Genomic DNA, 18233 nt, shown 5'->3' with positions numbered 1-18233 from the left:
TGAACCTGCCTAAGAACTGCATTGTGAATGTAAACAAGGACTCCCAAAATGATGCTTCTCCACTGGGAGTGGGGTAGGGGCGACAGCAAACGTGACTGTTTACAAATCAGATGCAAAACATAAAAACAATCTTAACAAGTAAAAGACATTTTGTTTCAGGATGCATTAATAATTTAAGCACCACTGAAATGCCACCAAGATGTATAACCAGTTGAAACACCTTTTGTTGCACTATGAAAGAGCCACATAAATGAAATGCTCCAAACTACAGTGATAAAACAAGAACGGATAATTTACACGTTCATTGCTCCCACAGTGGCCATTATCAGGCTCCCACGAGCATGCAGAATATTATTTCACGGAGCTGCATGTGGTGTTCAGTTTGGATTGCAACATTCGCTGCCCTGAGGCTGAGCGGCAGTTGCTGTGGGAACCACAACCTACAATTTCCCAACTTTTGGATGTGTAAATATCAGCTCCTATATTGCTTTATTCTGTTGTCTGGTGTTTTTTTTTTTTTAAGCTGTGACTGAATATTAACAAGAGTTATACACTGAATTCCATTATAACCATTGTAAACTAAGATGAATTATTTATTTCATATCAATATTTAAGGATTATAGCCCTTAAAAAGTGTTAATGAATTTCCATGTGAGTTGATAATACTTTCTTTTTCTTTTCCCTTCTCTCTATTTTATAGTAGAGCACAGTGGTCAAGAACTTGGGCTTGAGAGTTAAAACGACCTAGATTTGAATGCCTACTCAACCATTTGTTAACTTTACAGCCTTAGGCAAGTTATATATCCTTTCTATATTTCTACCCCTTCTGCTGTAAAATGATGACAATAAAAACATCCACCTCTTAAGACAATTATAGGAATAAGAAAGACAAACCATGTCACATAGTGATTGTGACACATACTGTCTAATAAATATTAGTCGATTTTACTGAAGAGAGAAATAATAAATACACAGTATACAAAATACAACCCAATAAGTGTTTTAGGGTAATGACACACAAAGCATTTTAAGAAGATATAATCCATCCACACTCTGTGCCTAGCAACACAAATACAAAACATAAAACATACTGCCTATCAATTAGATATAAAACATATTATCTATATTTTAGAAATTTTCATAATGCCTAAAATTTATTATGTTTTGGTATATACAAAGTACTTTCAGTGTAAAATGTCTCTGGAATAAGAAAACAAATAAAGAAAAAAATAATCTGAATGCTATATACAATTAAGTGAAAGATAGAGCAAGGGGAAAACACTGGGTTTCTGGTTGAAGAAATTTTCAAGAAAAAGTAGATGTCAAGAACCCTGAAAGGTCTGAGGTTTTACCCTACTGGAAAGCTCACAAGTTAGTCTGCCATAGTTTCGCGAATGCTTACAGAAGACACAAGACTCCTGGGTCAGAGACAAAGGACTGTTTATACTTACAGCAATAGCAGTAGCTAGAGTATCATCCTTTTTGTCCTGGGTCCTCAAGTAAAAATTATCACAAGGTGATGTGAAGAGAAGCAGGGGACACCAGCACACACAAGGGACCCCTGAGCCTTGAGGACCCAAATCTTTTATACAGGACAGTAAACATGCCTACTCATTGCTCTGAAGAGCGAAACTATGTCTATTTTCCAGAACTATCCTTGAAAAGATAGTCCAGAACAAAGGTAGTCAGAGCCTCTGTTCTCAAGATGAACGGAAATGTAAGAGAACCATGGAAAACTGTGTTCCAAAAGCACTGGCACATAGTAGGATGTGTGTGATGAGTAACAGATTGGAACTGGGATGATCGTTAACATTTACCTCTGCTAGATAAAACCATTACCTTCAATGTTGACTAAAAATATTTTTCAGTGTAGAACTATTTGCGCAAACAAAAAATTAAGTGTGAAAGTTGAAAAAGTAAATGAATTTTCAGATATGTAAGGACTTTATTTCCTATGGACCCTTTCTTACAAAGCTATTTTTGGATGTGCTCCAGCAAACTAAGGAAGTAAACTAAGAGGAAGGCATTGGATCCAGGAAATTCAATCAAATACTGGACAGCGCCTAAGAAAGTTCCAGAATGGAGGTGATGGGACAGTCTAGGAAAGCAAGAACCAATTCAGAGCAGGAGGATGAAGAGATAAGGGAAGTCAGTCCCCATGAAAAAAAATGAAATTAATAAACGGTGTGATATTTTTTAACATTTCAGAAATAACAGGCATTTTGGTAGACTGGATAGAGAATATAGGTGAAAATTACAGCTATATACAGAGACAACAAAGGAAAAAAAGAAATTAACTCCAGGAAAAACAAAAGAAAATACGTAAAAGAGGACATTTAAGAATATTGCCTAATGGGTTATCCACTGAGCAATTCTTACATAGCCATAATAATGTAAATACAGGCTAATGATTCTAATGAAACAATACTGAGACAGGATGGGGACAGGGAGAGAGGAAATAGCCTAAAAAGAAAAACATTCATTTTCCATAATGAGAGTCAAAAGATATCAGTAACTGGTAATCAGGAAACAGCAACATAAATATATTACTTAGTAACATGTGAGTAAACACAAAAACAAACAATGGCACAAGCTGAAAGTGGATGCCTCTGAGAGAGACACTCAAGGGCGGGGAGGAGTGGAGCAAATGGCCTCGAGTTTCTATTGCAGACCTTTCATGTTATTTACTTTTATCCAAGTATATATCTGAAACGCACATCAGAGGGTAGAGGGTCTTCGTAGGCCCAGCTAAACCTTCAGACTCAGGAGACCCCCACAGGCATCAGATTCACTTTGAAGGCCATAGGACAGGAAACCCAGCTTGTCAGCAGAGCAGGACCATGTTTCCTCGTTAGTGGGAGTAGTGTTCATAGCCATAATCACAGTGGTCCAGGAGCTATTCCCTTAGCTCCCCCAGATGACAGCTCAGGCATAAGGAAAGAGACTCTCCCAGGTAGTTACAAGAGCTACCCTGGTTTAAAAGCCTTATGACTCAAAGAAGTCAGTAATTACCTCCTGAAACAATTCCATAGGCATATCTGCTTGTCAGATACTTATTTTCTGGGTCCAGATGCAATTTACAAACAAGGCGCTTTCACCGTACAAGCATGGTGTCTGCACTGTGTAAGGGAGCCTAAAAATTAACCAAAGCTTCAGTTCTTATACAGAAGAACACATTTTATTAACACTCTGCCTACCACATTATACTGATTTAAGCAAAATTTTTAGACAATGAAAGGGTCAAAGAAGGCAAAGAAAAGAATACGAATATTTTAGAAGCCTGGGTGAGAAGGATGAGTTTCAGAATGAGTAGAAATGTCTAGTAGACAGGTATGGATAAAAGTGAGTCATTTATCCTTTACTCCCATTAAACTAATAATCTTACCCTCTTCCATAATACAAATAATGTGAAGGCTAGCCCTCAACTGAAGAAGCCCTCACCGTGGCAACAAATGATACATTCTGAAATCATTAACTCTAACATAAACTTGTGTGGTCAAGAAAACTAGATTTAGTGCTTGCTTCGGCATCACATATACTAAAATTGGAATGATACAGAGAAGACTAGCATGGCCCCCTTGCAAGGATGACATGCAAATTTGTGAAGCATTCCATATTTTTCATTGTGAAAATGTCTATTCTACCCAAGTGATCTACAGATACAACGCAATCCTGATCCAAATTCCAATGGCATTTGTTAATGAGGTGGAGAAACAAATCACCAACTTCATATGGAAAGGGCAGTGGCCCTGGATAAGTAAAGCACTACTGAAAAAGAAGAACAAAGTGGGAGGCCTCACCCTACCTGATTTTAGAACCTATTATACCGCCACAGTAGTCAAAACAGCCTGGTACTGGTACAGCAACAGATACGTAGACCAATGGAACAGAACTGAGAAGCCAGACGTAAATTTATCCACCTATGAGCAGCTGATACTTGACAAAGGCCCAAAGTCTGTTAATTGAGGAAAAGACAGTCTCTTAACAAATGGTACTGTTTTAACCGGATATCCACCCGCAAAAAAATGAAACAAGAATCATACCTCCCACCATGCACAAAAACAAACTCAAAATGAATCAAAGACCTAAACATAAAATCTAAAACGATAAAAATCATGGAAGAAAAAATAGGGACAACACTAGGAGCCCTAATACATGGCATAAACAGTATACAAAACACTATTAACAATGCACAAACACCAGAAGAGAAACTAGATAACTGGGCGCTCCTAAAAATCAAACACTTATGCTTATCCAAAGACTTCACCAAAAGACTAAAATGATAACCTACAGACTGGGAAAAAAAATTTGGCTACGATGAATCTGATCAGTGCCTGATCTCTAAAATCCACAAGATACTGCAAAACCTCAACCACAAAAAGACCAATAACCCAATTAAAAAATGGGCAAAGGATATGAACAGGCACTTCACCAAAGAAGACATTAAGGTGGCTAACAGATACATGAGGAAATGCTCACCATCATTAGCTATTAGAGAAATGCAAATCCAAATTACAATGAGATACCATCTCACCCCAACAAGATTGGTTTTAATCCAAAAAACACAAAATAATAAATGTTGGAGAGGTTGTGGAGGGACTGGAACACTTGTACACTGGAACGTAAAATGGTAAAACCACTGTGGAAATAGATTTGGCACTTCCTTAGAAAGGTAAAAATACAGCTACCAAAGGGTCCAGCAATCCCACTCCTGGGAATATATCGTACATAAATAAGAGCCCTCACACAAATAGATATATGCACACCCATGTTCACTGCAGCACTGTTTACAATAGCAAAAAGACAGAAACAACCTAGGTGCCCATCAATGGATGAACGGATAAACAAATTATGGTATATTTACACAACAGAATACTACACAACGATAAAGAACAATGATGAATCTGTGAAACATCTCATAACGTAGATGAATCTAGATTATGCTCAGTGAAATTAGTCAGTCACAAAAGCACAAATATTGTATGAGACCACTATTATAAAAACTCAAGAAAAGATTTAAAAACAGAAGAAAACATTCTTTGAGGGTTACAAGGGTGGGGAGGGAGGGAAAGGGGTATTCACTAACTAGATAGTAAAAAAGAATTATTTTAGGTGAAGGGAAGGACAATACACAATACAGGAGAAGTCAGCAGAACTGGACTACACCAAAAGCTAAGAAGTTTCCTGAATACAACCAAATATTTCAAGGGACAGAATAGCAGGCCTTGGTTTCAAGGGACATCTAGGTCAACTGGCATAACAAAGTGTATTAAGAAAACGTTCTGCATCCCACTTTGGTGAGTGGCATCTGGGGACTTAAAAGCTAGCAAGCGGCTATCTAAGATGCATCAATTGTTCCCAACCCACCTGGAGCAAGGGAGAATGAAGAACACTAAAGACACAAGGAAAATATGAGCCCAAGAGAGAGAAAGGGACACATAAACCAGAGACTCCATCAGCCTGAGACCAGAAGAACAGATGGTGCCTGGCTACCACCAAGGACTGCCCTGATAGGGAACACAACAGAAAGTCCCTGATGGAAGAGAAAAGTGGGCTGCAGACCTCAAATTCTTAAAAATATCAAACTTAATGGTCTGACTGAGACTGGAGGGACCCCAGAGGACATGGGACCCCAGAAGACATGGCCCCCAGACTCTCTGTTAGCCCAAAACTAAAACCATTCCCGAAGTCAACTCTTCAGACAAAGACTAGACTGGACTATAATTTTTTTTTATATGACATAAAACGATACTGGTGAGGAGCGTGCTTCTTAGCTCAAGCAGACACATGAGACTAAGTGAGCAGCTCCTGTGCGGAGGCAAGATGAGAAGGCAGAGAGGGAGAGGAGCTGGCAGAATGGACACAGGAAATACAGGGTGTAGAGGAAGAGTGTGCTGTCACATTAAAGGGAGAGCAACTAGGGTCACATAACCATGTGTGTATAAGTTTTTGTACGAGAGAAGCTGATGTGAATTTTAAGCTTTCACTTAAAGCACAATAAAGAAAAAAAAAAGAAAACTAGATTTAGCTAAACACCAATTATCATTTTAATTTCAAAGATAATCTGGTTTTCCCTCCCTCCCACCCAAGAAGCCCTGGTGGTACAACAATTAAACATTTGGCTACTAACCTAAAGGTTGGTGGATCAAACCCACCTAGTAGCTCTTCAGGAGAAAAACCCGACAATCTCCTCCTGTAAAGATTATAGCCCAGAAGCCTGGAAAAACCCTATGGGGCAGCTCTACTATGTCACATGGGGTCATTATGAGTCAGAATCGACTCAACAGCACCTAACAATAAATTTTTTTCCCCCTATTTGAGTACTGAATACCTCAGTCTACATTCACAGATTTTAAAAAGGAGAAAAAAAAAATCCAAAATGCCACTGCAAAGAGTATACACAATATGGGTAATTAGAACATGACTACTTCTCAGTCACTCACCATGTATATTTTACTTGTAAAATCAAGAGTATGAATTTTGTAATTGGTTTGTCTACTATACAAGGAGAACAAAACCACACTGTCTACTTCACAGGAACATAATAAAGCTTCATCTAAAAGCCAATCACCTACAAACCCACACTCAAATTCTCCATTCCAAGAAACAAGATATCTTGAAGTTATTACTTGAAAGAAAAGCCTAACATTTTAAGAAATAAATTTATCACCTTAAAATATTTTTATGAAATTTGAAATTATACTTTCCCACTTAAATTTACTGCATACCTACCTTTAATTTTTACCTTTAGGAAGCACAAAAAGAAATCGAAATTCTTATGGTATCCTTTTAAACAAACAAATCTACAATATTTTTCATCAATGGTTTTGCGTCATAGTATAAAATATTTTAATTGGTTCAATTCTATTACTACAAAAATGCTAAACTAGATGGTCTTTTTCACACTTTTTAAATTATCTCTATGATTTTCCAATTTAATGAGACACACGCTATTAATGAGCCGTAGTATCTAAAAGAAAATATTTATTTGATGTTGACAGCATGAATTATATCACTTTGTACTTTGGTATACATTTGGTAAAAAATAATTCCAGGGGGATCTCTTTCCAGGTCTCCTAAGTATCACAAATAGGACTCCAGAAGGCTTGTGTGTTAATGTTGTGTCTATTTGATTAATTGGCCAAATCACCAGGGAAAAGTAATTTCCCATCATATGTAAAAAACAATTGAAACACCTGGGGGAAGGGATGTCACAATTGGAAATAAATCTATTACAACCTTCCCAAAAGCCAAAATTAGGAAACGCACAATAAAATTTTGCTTCATGATCACTATATTCCACGAGAGCAAAAATATTTATTGGTGGGGAGGGGGGAAAACTAATTCAATTAACCTTTAAGGACAAACAGTGTTGTTATCGTTAGGTGCCATCCAGTTGGTTCCAAGTCACGGCAACCCTATATACAACAGAACAAAACACTGCCCAGTCCTGCACCATTCTCACAACCCTTGCTATGCTTCAGCCCAGTGTTGCAGCCACTATGTCAATCCATTTAATTGAGGGTGTTCCTGTTTTTTTGCCGTCACTCTACCAATCATGATGTCCTTCTCCAGGGACTGGTCCCTCCTGATAACAAGTCCAGAGTATGTGAGACAAAATTGCGCCATTCTAGCAGTCCATGGTATATTCAATATTCTTCACCAACACCGTAATTCAAAGGCATTGTTTTTCTTCTGCTGTCCATATTCACTTTCCAGGTGTCACACGCGTATGAGATGACTGAAAACACCACGGCTTGGGTTAGGTGTACCTTAGTCCTCAAAGTGACATCTTTGCTTTTCAACACTTTAAAGAGTTCTTTTGCAGCGATTTGCCCTATGCAATACGTCATTTGATTTCTTGACTGCTGCTTCCATGGCTGTTGACTACAGATCCAAGTAAAATGAAATCTTTGACAACTTCAATCTTTTCTCCATTTATCATGATGTTGCTTATTGGCCTAGTTGTGAGGATTTTTATTTTCTTTATGTTGAGGTGTAATCCATATTGAAGGCTGTGGTCTTTGATCTTCATCAGTAAGTGCTTCAAGTCCTCTTTGCTTTCATCAAGCAAGGTTGTGTCACCTGCATATCACAGGTAGTTAATGAGTCTTTCTCCAATCCTGATGCCATGTTCTCTTTCATATAGGTCAGCTTCTCAGATTACTTGCTCAGCATACAGATTGAATAAGCATGGTGAAAGGGTACAACCCTGACACACAAATTTCTAGAGTTCATCTGGTGGTTAAAATTTCTCAGTTGGTATTCTGTCAGTTCCTAGAGTCTTGTTTTTCACCAATGCCTTCACTGTAGTCTGGACTTCTTCCTTTAGTACCACCGGTTCTTGATCATATGCTTCCTCCTGAAATGGTTGAACATTGACTAATTTTTTTGGAACAGTGACTCTGTGTATTCCTCCCATCTTCTTCTGATGCTTCCTGCATCATTCAATATTTTGCCCATAGAATCCTTCAATATTGCAACTCTAGGCTTGAATTTTTCTCCAGTTCTTTCAGCTTGAGAAATGCTGAGCATATTCTTTCCTTTCCAATTGCTAACTCCAGGTCTTTACACAATTCATTATTTAAAAAATAAAAAAACAAAGGAGTCCCCGGGTGGTGCAATTGGTTAAAACACTTGGCTGCTAACAGAAAGACTAGAGGTTTGAGTCCACCCAAAGGTGCTTTGGAAGAAAGGACTCATGATCTACTTCCCCCAAAATCTGCCATATAAAACCCTATGGAGCACCTTTCTACTCTGACACACATGGGGAGGCCATGTGTGGTAATCCACCCAAAGACAAATGGTTTTTAAAAATGAAAAGGTCTCCTTGAGTAGTAAAGAGAAATTAATAGTTATTATACTTTGAAATACAGTCCAGTTCCATTGTAATATACACTACACTCAAAAGAAGCCAGAGCTCCACATCATATTATTTGGCAGCACATGAGGAATTACGCAGTGCTGTGGTGTTGATTATTATATAAGTGAGCTTCCTCACCTCAAGTAGATTCCTAGCATTCTCATCTCCAGCTAACAGGATCAAATGGAATGGCAAAGGCAGATTTAACACAGTCCATGTAATTTCCATTTCTCAGAGAAATGAAATGTTTCCTGTCTTAAAGCATACACAACATGACGCCGCACAACCCAAGGCAAGACGTAAGTCTTTAAAAGAACAGATGGTACTGACTTATGAAAGCTATGTAGCTACAGAGGACAAAAAAGTACCTATCTTTGCACCTGTTACATGCAGAGTTGAATCTAAAAATTACCAAAATGTACGTTGGCTTCCCATAGATTATTAGAATTTCAGTACGTGGAGGAATCTTATTTAAGGAAAACATGAAGTCCAAGGACCCACAGAATACAGGACTCTCCTTGACGTTCTACCATTTTTCCTGCATCTAGGATAACACAACATAAAACTTACATATTAAAAAAAAAACAAAAACACATATTAGTCCTTACTAAATAGCACTGAATTTAATAACCTACCCTGGCATCCCTCTTGGCAGCATCTGCCTTGCTCCTATTCATGTTTATCCCAAACAGATTACCACCCAAGCATCTGCCATCACTCCAGTAACATGGGGGCTGCTCGTTCTGCATGAATGACTCAGGACTCATCACCACCCCAACACCAGGAATGACTGAACAGTCATTAATTAACTAACATAATTTTTATTCCTTTTTTTTTTTTCTCCTCTCTCTTTCTTTTAAGCTTTCCTGAGGAAAAAAAAAAACAACTTTGTGTTACGGATGTTTGAGGTATATAGATTTTGTCATCTGACCAATCTTGCCTTCCTAACAATAATATGCTAAACCTCACTGAGGTGACGTTTTAAAATAATCTATTTTCTTGGGTAAGGAAAGTAACATATAATTACACGAACAATACTTACTGTACTCAGTGGTGTATTAAAGGATTATATAAAACAATTTTCCTTCAAAAACATCAATTCTTCAATGCTTTAAAAATGTTTTTAAAATTAATAATTAATTAAGATTGAAATGACAGTATTTTTTTTAATAATTTTTATTGTGCTTTAAGTGAAAGTTTACAAATCAAGTCAATCTCTCACACAAAAACCAAAATACACCTTGCTACACACTCCCAATTACTCTCCCCCTAATGAGACAGCCTGCTCTCTCCCTCCACTCTCTCTTTTTGTGTCCATTTCGACAGCTTCTAACCCCCTCCACCCTCTCATCTCTCCTCCAGGCAGGAGATGCCAACATAGTCTCAAGTGTCCACCTGATCCAAGAAGCTCACTCCTCACCAGCATCCCTCTCCAACACATTGTCCAGTCCAATCCATGTCTGAAGAGTTGGCTTCAGGAATGGTTTCTGTCCTGGGCTAACAAAGGGTCTGGGGGCCATGACCACCAGGGTCCTTCCAGTCTCAGTCAGACCACTAAGTTCGGTCTTCTGAGAATTTGGGGTCTGCATCCCACTGCTCTCCTGCTCCCTCAGGGGTTCTCTGTTGTGCTCCCTGTCGGGGCAGTCATGGGTTGTAGCCAGGCACCATCTAGTTCTTCTGGTCTCAGGCTGATGTAGTCTCTGGTTCATGTGGCCCGTTCTGTCTCTTGGGCTCGTAATCGCCTTGTGTCCTTGGTGTTCTTCATTCTCCTTTGATCCAGGTGGGTTGAGACCAATTGATGCATCTTAGATGGCTCCTTGCTAGTGCTTAAGAACCCAGACGCCACTCTTCAAAGTGGGATGCAAAAGGTTGTCTTAATAGATTTTATTATGCCAACTGACTTAGATATCCCCTGAAACCATGGTCCCCAGACCCCTGCCCCTGCTACGCTGGCCTTCAAAGCATTCAGTTTATTCAGGAAACTTCTTTGGTTTTTGCTTAGTCCAATTGTGCTGACCTCCCCTGTATTGTGTGCTGTCGACATTTCCCTTCACCTAAAGTAGTTCTTATCTACTATCTAATTAGTGAATGCCCCTCTCCTACCCTCCCTCCCTCCCCCCTCCGGTAACCACGAAAGAATGCTTTCTTCTCAGTTTAAACTTTTTCTCAAGTTCTTATAATAGTGGTCTTATACAATATTTGTCCTTTTGCAACTGACTCATTTCACTCAGCATAATGCCTTCCAGGTTCCTCCATGTTATGAAATGTTTCACAGACTCCCCCGTGTTCTTTACGGGTGCATAGTATTCCATTGTGTGAATATACCATAATTTATTGATGCATTCATCCATTAATGGGCACCTTGGTTGCTTCCATCTTTTTGCTATTGTAAACAGTGCTGCAGTAAACATGGGTGTGCATATATCTGTTCGTGTAAAGGCTCTTATTTCTCTAGGATATATTCCAAGGAGTGGGATTGCTGGGTCCTATGGTAGTTCTATTTCTAGCTTTTTAAGGAAGTGCCAAATCGGTTTCCAAAGTGGTTGTACCATTTTACGTTCCCGCCAGCAGTGTATAAGTGTTCCAATTTCTCCACAGCCTCTCCAACATTTCTTATTTTGTGTTTTTTGGGTTAATACCAGCCTTGTTGGTGTGAGATGAGATCTCATGGTAGTTTTGATCTGCATTTCTCTAATGGCTAATGATCGTGAGCATTTCCTCATGTATCTGTTAGCTACCTGAATGTCTTCTCTAGTGAAGTGTCTATTCATAGCTTTTGCCCATTTTTTAATTGGGTTATTTGTCTTTTTGCAGTTGAGTTTTTGCAGTATCATGTAGATTTTAGAGATCAGGCGCTGATCAGAAATGTCATAGCTAAAAACTTTTTCCCAGTCTGTAGGTAGTCTTTTTACTCTTTTGGTGAAGTCTTTGGATGAGTATAGGTGTTTGATTTTTAGGAGCTCCCAGTTATCTAGTTTTTCTTCTACATTCTTTATAACGTTTTCTATACTGTTTATGCCATGTATTAGGGCTCTTAATGTTGTCCCTATATTTTCTTCCATGATCTTTATTGTTTTAGATTTTATATTTAAGTCTTTGATCCATCTTGAGTTAGTTTTTGTGCATGGAGTGAGGTATGGGTCTTGTTTCATTTTTTTGCAGATGGATATCCAGTTATGCCAGCACCATTTGATAAAAAGACTGTCTTTTCCCCACTTAACTGTTCTGGGCCTTTGTCAAATATCAACTGCTCATATGTGGATGGATTTATGTCTGGATTCTCAATTCTTTTCCATTGGTCTATGTATCTGTTGTTGTACCAGTACCAGGCTGTTTTGACTACTGTGGCGGTACAATAGGTGCTAAAATCAGGTAGAGTAAGGCCTCCCACTTTGTTCTTCTTTTTCAGTAATGCCTTATTTATCCGGGCCCTCTTTCCCTTCCCTATGAAGTTGGTGATTTGTTTCTCCATCTCATTAAAGAATGTCATTGGGATTTGGATCGGAATTGCATTAAACGTACAGATCGCTTTTGGTAGAATAGACATTTTTATAATGTTAAGTCTTCCTATCCACAAGCAAGGTATGTTCTCCCACTTATGTAAGCCTCTTTTGGTTTCTTGCAGAAGTGTACTGTAGTTTTCTTTGTGTAAGTCTTTTCTGTCTCTGGTAAAATTTATTCCTGTGTATTTTATCTTCTTGGGGGCTACTGTAAATGGCATTGGTTTAGTGATTTTCTCTTCGATGTTCTTTTTGTTGGTGTAGAGGAATCCAACTCATTTTTTCTATGTTTATCTTGTATACGGATACTCTGCTGTACTCTTGTATTAGTTTCAGTAGTTTTCTGGAGGATTCCTTAGTGTTTTCTTTGTATATGATCATGTCATCTGCAAATAGAGATACTTTTACTTCTTCCTTGCCAATCCTGATGCCCTTTATTTCTTTATCTAGCCTAACTGCTCTGGCTAGGACCTCCAGCTCCATGTTGAATGAGAGTGCTGATAAAGGGCATCCTTGTCTGGTTCCCGATCTCAATGGGAATGTTTTCAGGCTTTCTCCATTTAGGGTGATGTTGGCGTTGTATAAATGGCCTGTATTATGTTGAGAAATTTTCCTTCTATTCCTATTTTGCTGAGAGTTTTTATCATGAATGAGTGTTGAACTTTATCAAATGGCTTTTCTACATCAATTGATAAAATCATGTGATTCTTGTCTTTTGTTTTTTTTATGTGGTGGATTACATTAATTGTTTTTCTAATGTTGAACCATCCCTGCATACCTGATATGAATCCCACTTGGTTGTGGTGAATTATTTTCTGGATATGTTGTTGAATTCTACTGTCTAGAATTTTGTTGAGGATTTTTGCATCTACATTCATGAGGGATATAGGTCTATAATTTTCTTTTCTTGTGGTGTCTTTACCTGGTTTTGGTATGAGGGATATGGTGGCTTCATAGAATGAGTTTGGTAGTATTCCGTCCTTTTCTATGCTCTGAAATACCTTTAGTAGTAGTGGTGTTAACTATTCTCTGAAAGTTTGGTAGAACTCTGCAGTGAAACTGTCCGGGCCAGGGCTTTTTTTTTGTTGGGAGTTTTTTGATTACCTTTTCAGTCTCTTCTTTTGTTATGGGTCTATTTAGTTGTTCTACCTCTGTTTGTGTTAGTTTAGGTAGGTAGTGTGTTTCTAGGAATTCATCCATTTCTTCTAGGTTTTCAAAGTTATTTGAGTATAGTTTTTCATAGTAATCTGATATTCTTTTAATTTCAGTTGGGTCTATTGTAATATGGCCCATCTCATTTCTTTTTTGTGTTATTTGCTTCCTCTCCTGTTTTTGTTTTGTCAGTTTGGCCAGTGGTTTATCAATTTTGTTGATAAATTTGTTATTAAATCTTTTAATTGTTTTTCTGTTTTCTATTCCATTTTGTTCAGCTCTAATTTTTATTATTTGTTTTCTTCTGGTGCCTGTGGATTTGTTTCGTTGCTCTCTATTTGCTCAAGTTGTAGGGATAATTCTTTGATTTTGGCCCTTTCTTCTATTTGGATGTATGCATTTATTGATAGAAATTGGCTTCTTTGCACCACTTTTGCTGTGTCCCAAAGGTTCTGATAGGAAGTGTTTTCATTCTCATTGAATTTTGTGAATTTCTTTATTCCATTCTTAATGTCTTCTATAATCCAGTCTTTTTTGAGCAGGGTATTGTTCATTTTCCAAGTGTTTGATTTCTTTTCCCTGCTTTTCCTGTTATGGATTTCCACTTTTATGGCCTTATGGTAAGAGAAGATGCTTTGTAATATTTCAGTGTTTCGGATTCTGCTAAGGGGTGCTTTATGACCTAATATGTGGTCTATTTTAGAGAATGTTCCATGTGCACTAGAAAAGAAAGTATAGTTGGTTGCTGTTGGGTGAAGTGTTCTGTATATGTCTACGAGGTCAAGTTGGTTGATTGTGGCATTTAGATCTTCCGTGTCTTTATTGAGCTTCTTTCTGATATCCTCTCCTTCCTCGAAAGAGGTGTGTTGAAGTGTCCTACTATTATTGTGGAGCTGCCTATCTCACTTTTCAATGCTGATAGAGTTTGTTTTATGTGTCTTACAGCCCTGTCATTGGGTGTATAAATATTTAATATGGTTATATCTTCTTGGTGTATTGTCCCTTTAATCATTATATAGTGTCCTTCCTTATTCTTTCTCATGGATTTATCTTGAATGTCTATTTTGTCAGAAGTGAATATTGCCACTCCTGCTCTTTTTTGATTGCTGTTTGCGTGTTATATATTTTTCTATCCTTTAAGTTTTAGTTTCTGTCTCTAAGTCTAAGGTGTGTCTCTTGTAGGCAGCATATAGATGGATCTTGTTTTTTAAACCATTCTGCCACTCTCTGTCTCTTTATTGGTGCATTGAGTCCATTTACATTCAGGGTAACTATGGATAGGTATGAATTTAATGCTATTATTTTGATGTCTTTTTTTGTGTGTTGACAGTTTCTTTTTCTTCCTTGATTTTATGTGCTGAGTAGATTTTCTTTATATGTTGTCCTTTCCTCATATTTGTTGTTGTCGATTTTGTTTCTGCTGAGTCTGTGTTTTTCCCTTGTATTTTATTTTGATGAGTAGGATAATTTGTCTCCTTCGTGGTTACCTTATTATTTACCCCTATTTTTCTAAATTTAAACATAGTTTTCATTTCTTTGTATTGCCTTATCTTCCTCTCCATATGGACGGTGTATGATTATATGTCTTAGTCCCTCTTTGTTATTTTAATGTTGTCTTCTTTTATATAATAACATCGCTGTGTTGGTTTTTTTCTTTTTTAAAATCTTGCTTTTTTGGATTTCCTTGTCTGGGTTGAGTTCTGGTTGCTCTGCGCAGTGTTCTAGTCTTGGGTCGATACCTGATATTATTGATTTTCTAACCAAATAACTTCCTTTAGTATTTCTTGTAGTTTTGGTTTGGTTTTTACGAATTCTCTCAACTTGTGTTTATCTGGAAATGTCTTAATTTCACCTCCATATTTAAGAGACAGTTTTGATGGATATATGATTCTTGGCAAGCAATTTTTTTCCTTCAATTTTTTAAATATGTCATGCCATTGCCTTCTTTCTGCATGGTTTCTGCTGAGTAGTCCGAGCTTATTCTTATTGGCTCTCCTTTGTAGGTGACTTTTTTTTTTTTTAATCTCTTGCTGCTCTTTTAATTCTCTCTTTATCTTTGGTTTTGGCAAGCTTGATTATAATATGTCTTGGTGACTTTCTTTTCAGATTTATCTTATGTGGAGTTTGATGAGCATCTTGGATAGATATCTTCTTATCTTTCACAATATCAGGGAAGTTTTCTGCCAACACATCTTCAACAATTTTCTCTGTTTTTTCTGTTATCCCTCCCTGTCCTGGTACTCCAGTCACTGTCTTGATAAAGTCCCACATGATTCTTAAGGTTTCTTCATTTTTTAAATTCTTTGATCTGATTTTTCTTCAAATATATTAGTGCCAAGTGATTCATCTTCGAGTTCAGAAGTTCTAGCTTCTACTTGCTCAATTCTGCTCCTCTGACTTTCTCTTGCATTGTTTACTTCTGTAATTTTATTGTTAATCTTCTGAATTTCTGATTACTGTCTGCCTATGGATTTTTCCAGCTTATTAAACTTTTCATTATGTTCCTGAATAATCGTTCTAATTTCTTCAGTTGCTTTATCTGTGTGTTCCTTGGCTTGTTCTGCATATTGCCTCATTTCCGTCCTGATGTCTTGAAGGTTTCTGTATATTAAACTTTTGTATTCTGCATCTGGTAATTCCAGGAATGCACTTTCATCTAGAGGATCCCTGGATTCTTTGTTTTGAGAGCCTGTTGAGGTGATCATGGTCTGTTTCTTTATGTGACTTGATATTGACTGTTGTCTCCGAGCCATCTATAAGTTATTGTATTAGTTTATGCTTGCTTACTGTGTCGTAGCTACTTGTTTTGTTCCGTTTTGGTATACCCCTGTGGGTTGCTTGAGTGAGCTAGCTTGATTATTTTCGCCTTTGGAGCTTTGATGTCCTGTCCCCAGCTGGCTAGAGCTGTTATTAGGTATATCAGTCTAGGAGTCCATTCAATTTTCTTGTATGAATTCAGCTCAGGTTTCCAAGTAGCTGATACCCAGTGGCTCTGTCCTACAGCTTTAGAGGGGCAGGGGTCGTTGGCACATATACTGGTATCTGATTGTAGCAGTGGGTTACGTTCTGAACAAGGCAGGGGGCTGAGAACTGACCCCCAGATGTCTCTGAGGAAAACGTGTCTCTGTTTCCTAGAGCATGCTGGTGGGTGGGTTCTGCAGAGGGACCATGGGCACACAAAGTTTTTGGTTGTAGGGATAGGGAGATACCAGTTATATTTGGACCCCTGTTGTGGGTGGCTGGGTGACCTGAGTGGAGCTACCAGTCCTTAGGTCCCTCTTATAGGTAGGTGAGGGACTTGTTTAATAGGCAAAGCAATGTCAAACATTAAACACCCACCTCTCCACCACATAACTGAAATGGTTGGAGTTTGCCAGCAAGAGCCTATTCTCCTGAAATAGGCCCACACAGGTCCATGCAGAAGGGAAAGGTGCTTAAGGTCCATGGCCGGTTTATGCCTGGACAGGAGCCGCTTCTGCCCTGAGCTCTTCCGGTTAATGTAATTGCAAATTATGTTTTCCTCCCAATTGCAATTTTTTTCCTTCCCCAAGGCCAGGGGGATGGCTCTAGGTGCTCACCAGGGCCTATCTCAGACCCAAGGATTCAGCCACTGAAGCTGGCTTGGGAGTGGAGGAGGGGGTGCGGTAAAATATACGAAGTACTTAGCTTTTGCTGAGAGCACGGTTGTCAGGTTCCAGAGGTGTGCGTAGGCTGTGTGGCTGGCTGCTTCTCCCTGAGAAAACTGCGGCTGAACGCTAGTAGCAGCCCGCTGCTGAGGCTCTGGGAATGGTGCCTGAGGGCTCCCTGCGATTCAGGTCCTGTAACTCCTCTCCGCTTCTGAACAGCCTCTTCCTCCCGCTGCTCCTCAGATCATTGTCTAAGCTTGCCTTTGATGCTCAGGGCTCCCAGCTTGTCACAAATACAGTCGTTTCACTTGTTTTTTCGGGTCTTTGTTGTAAAGAGGGCTCCACGAAAGTGTCTGTCTATTCCGCTATCTTGGCTCCGCCCCTAGGTCTTTAATTCTTGATAAGGAATTTTTCAGAGAAATTATAATGTAGTGGTATATATGTAATGTAAAGTGATTCATAAAAGTATTGTAAGCATTAAAAAAACACAACCTTTCTAAAAGATTGCTCATTCTAAAAACAAAGTTGTAAATACATAGTGAAAATCACTTGTAAGCCGTCATCCAGATATAACCACTGGTAATATTTCCGTATGTTCCCTAAAAAAAAAAATGCTCATTCTAAAAACAAAGTTGTAAATACATAGTGAAAATCACTTGTAAGCCGTCGCCCAGATATAACCACTGGTAATATTTCCGTATGTTCCCTAGAATCTTCTTAATGTTCATTATTTATATGTTTCTCTGAAAATGCAAATACTCAAAAATTACATTTTAATAGTAATTTTCAGTGTATATGAAAATAAATTTATTGTGTGTTCAGAAGTTACTTTTTTACACTGTAAATTTTCTTACATTGTACTTTCTCACAGATTCTGGCTCTGACACTAACTAGTTGGCTGGGTCACGTTCATTACTTAATAGTCTGGGTCACTCTTCATCCATAGAATAGGGTGTGAAAACATGGCAAAACTGAAGAATCACTGACCTTGATGCATGTTTCAAATCCCATCTCTGCCACTGAAGAGATATGTGAACTCTCTTCTAGGCCTAATTCCCTCATAAGGAGAATTCCTACCTTGTTTTAAGGATT

The 18233-nt window shown here is 38.2% G+C and overlaps 1 protein-coding gene and 1 non-coding gene across 21 annotated transcripts in view; one reads left to right on the top strand and one right to left on the bottom strand.

Annotated features, from left to right (window-relative positions):
- The window catches only part of PARD3 (par-3 family cell polarity regulator), an 823651-nt gene that overhangs the window by 355279 nt on the left and 450139 nt on the right, over window positions 1-18233 (bottom strand). The window lies entirely within an intron of this gene.
- Window positions 3515-3621, top strand: LOC111748030 (U6 spliceosomal RNA). The gene has a single exon (XR_002783968.1). It is a non-coding gene; the product is annotated as a U6 spliceosomal RNA (small nuclear RNA).

This window comes from Loxodonta africana, chromosome 4 (genome assembly GCF_030014295.1).
Source record: "Loxodonta africana isolate mLoxAfr1 chromosome 4, mLoxAfr1.hap2, whole genome shotgun sequence".
Lineage (NCBI taxonomy): Eukaryota > Metazoa > Chordata > Mammalia > Proboscidea > Elephantidae > Loxodonta > Loxodonta africana.
Note: the sequence above shows the minus strand (reverse complement) of the source record. Positions and strands in the feature narration are given on the sequence as shown.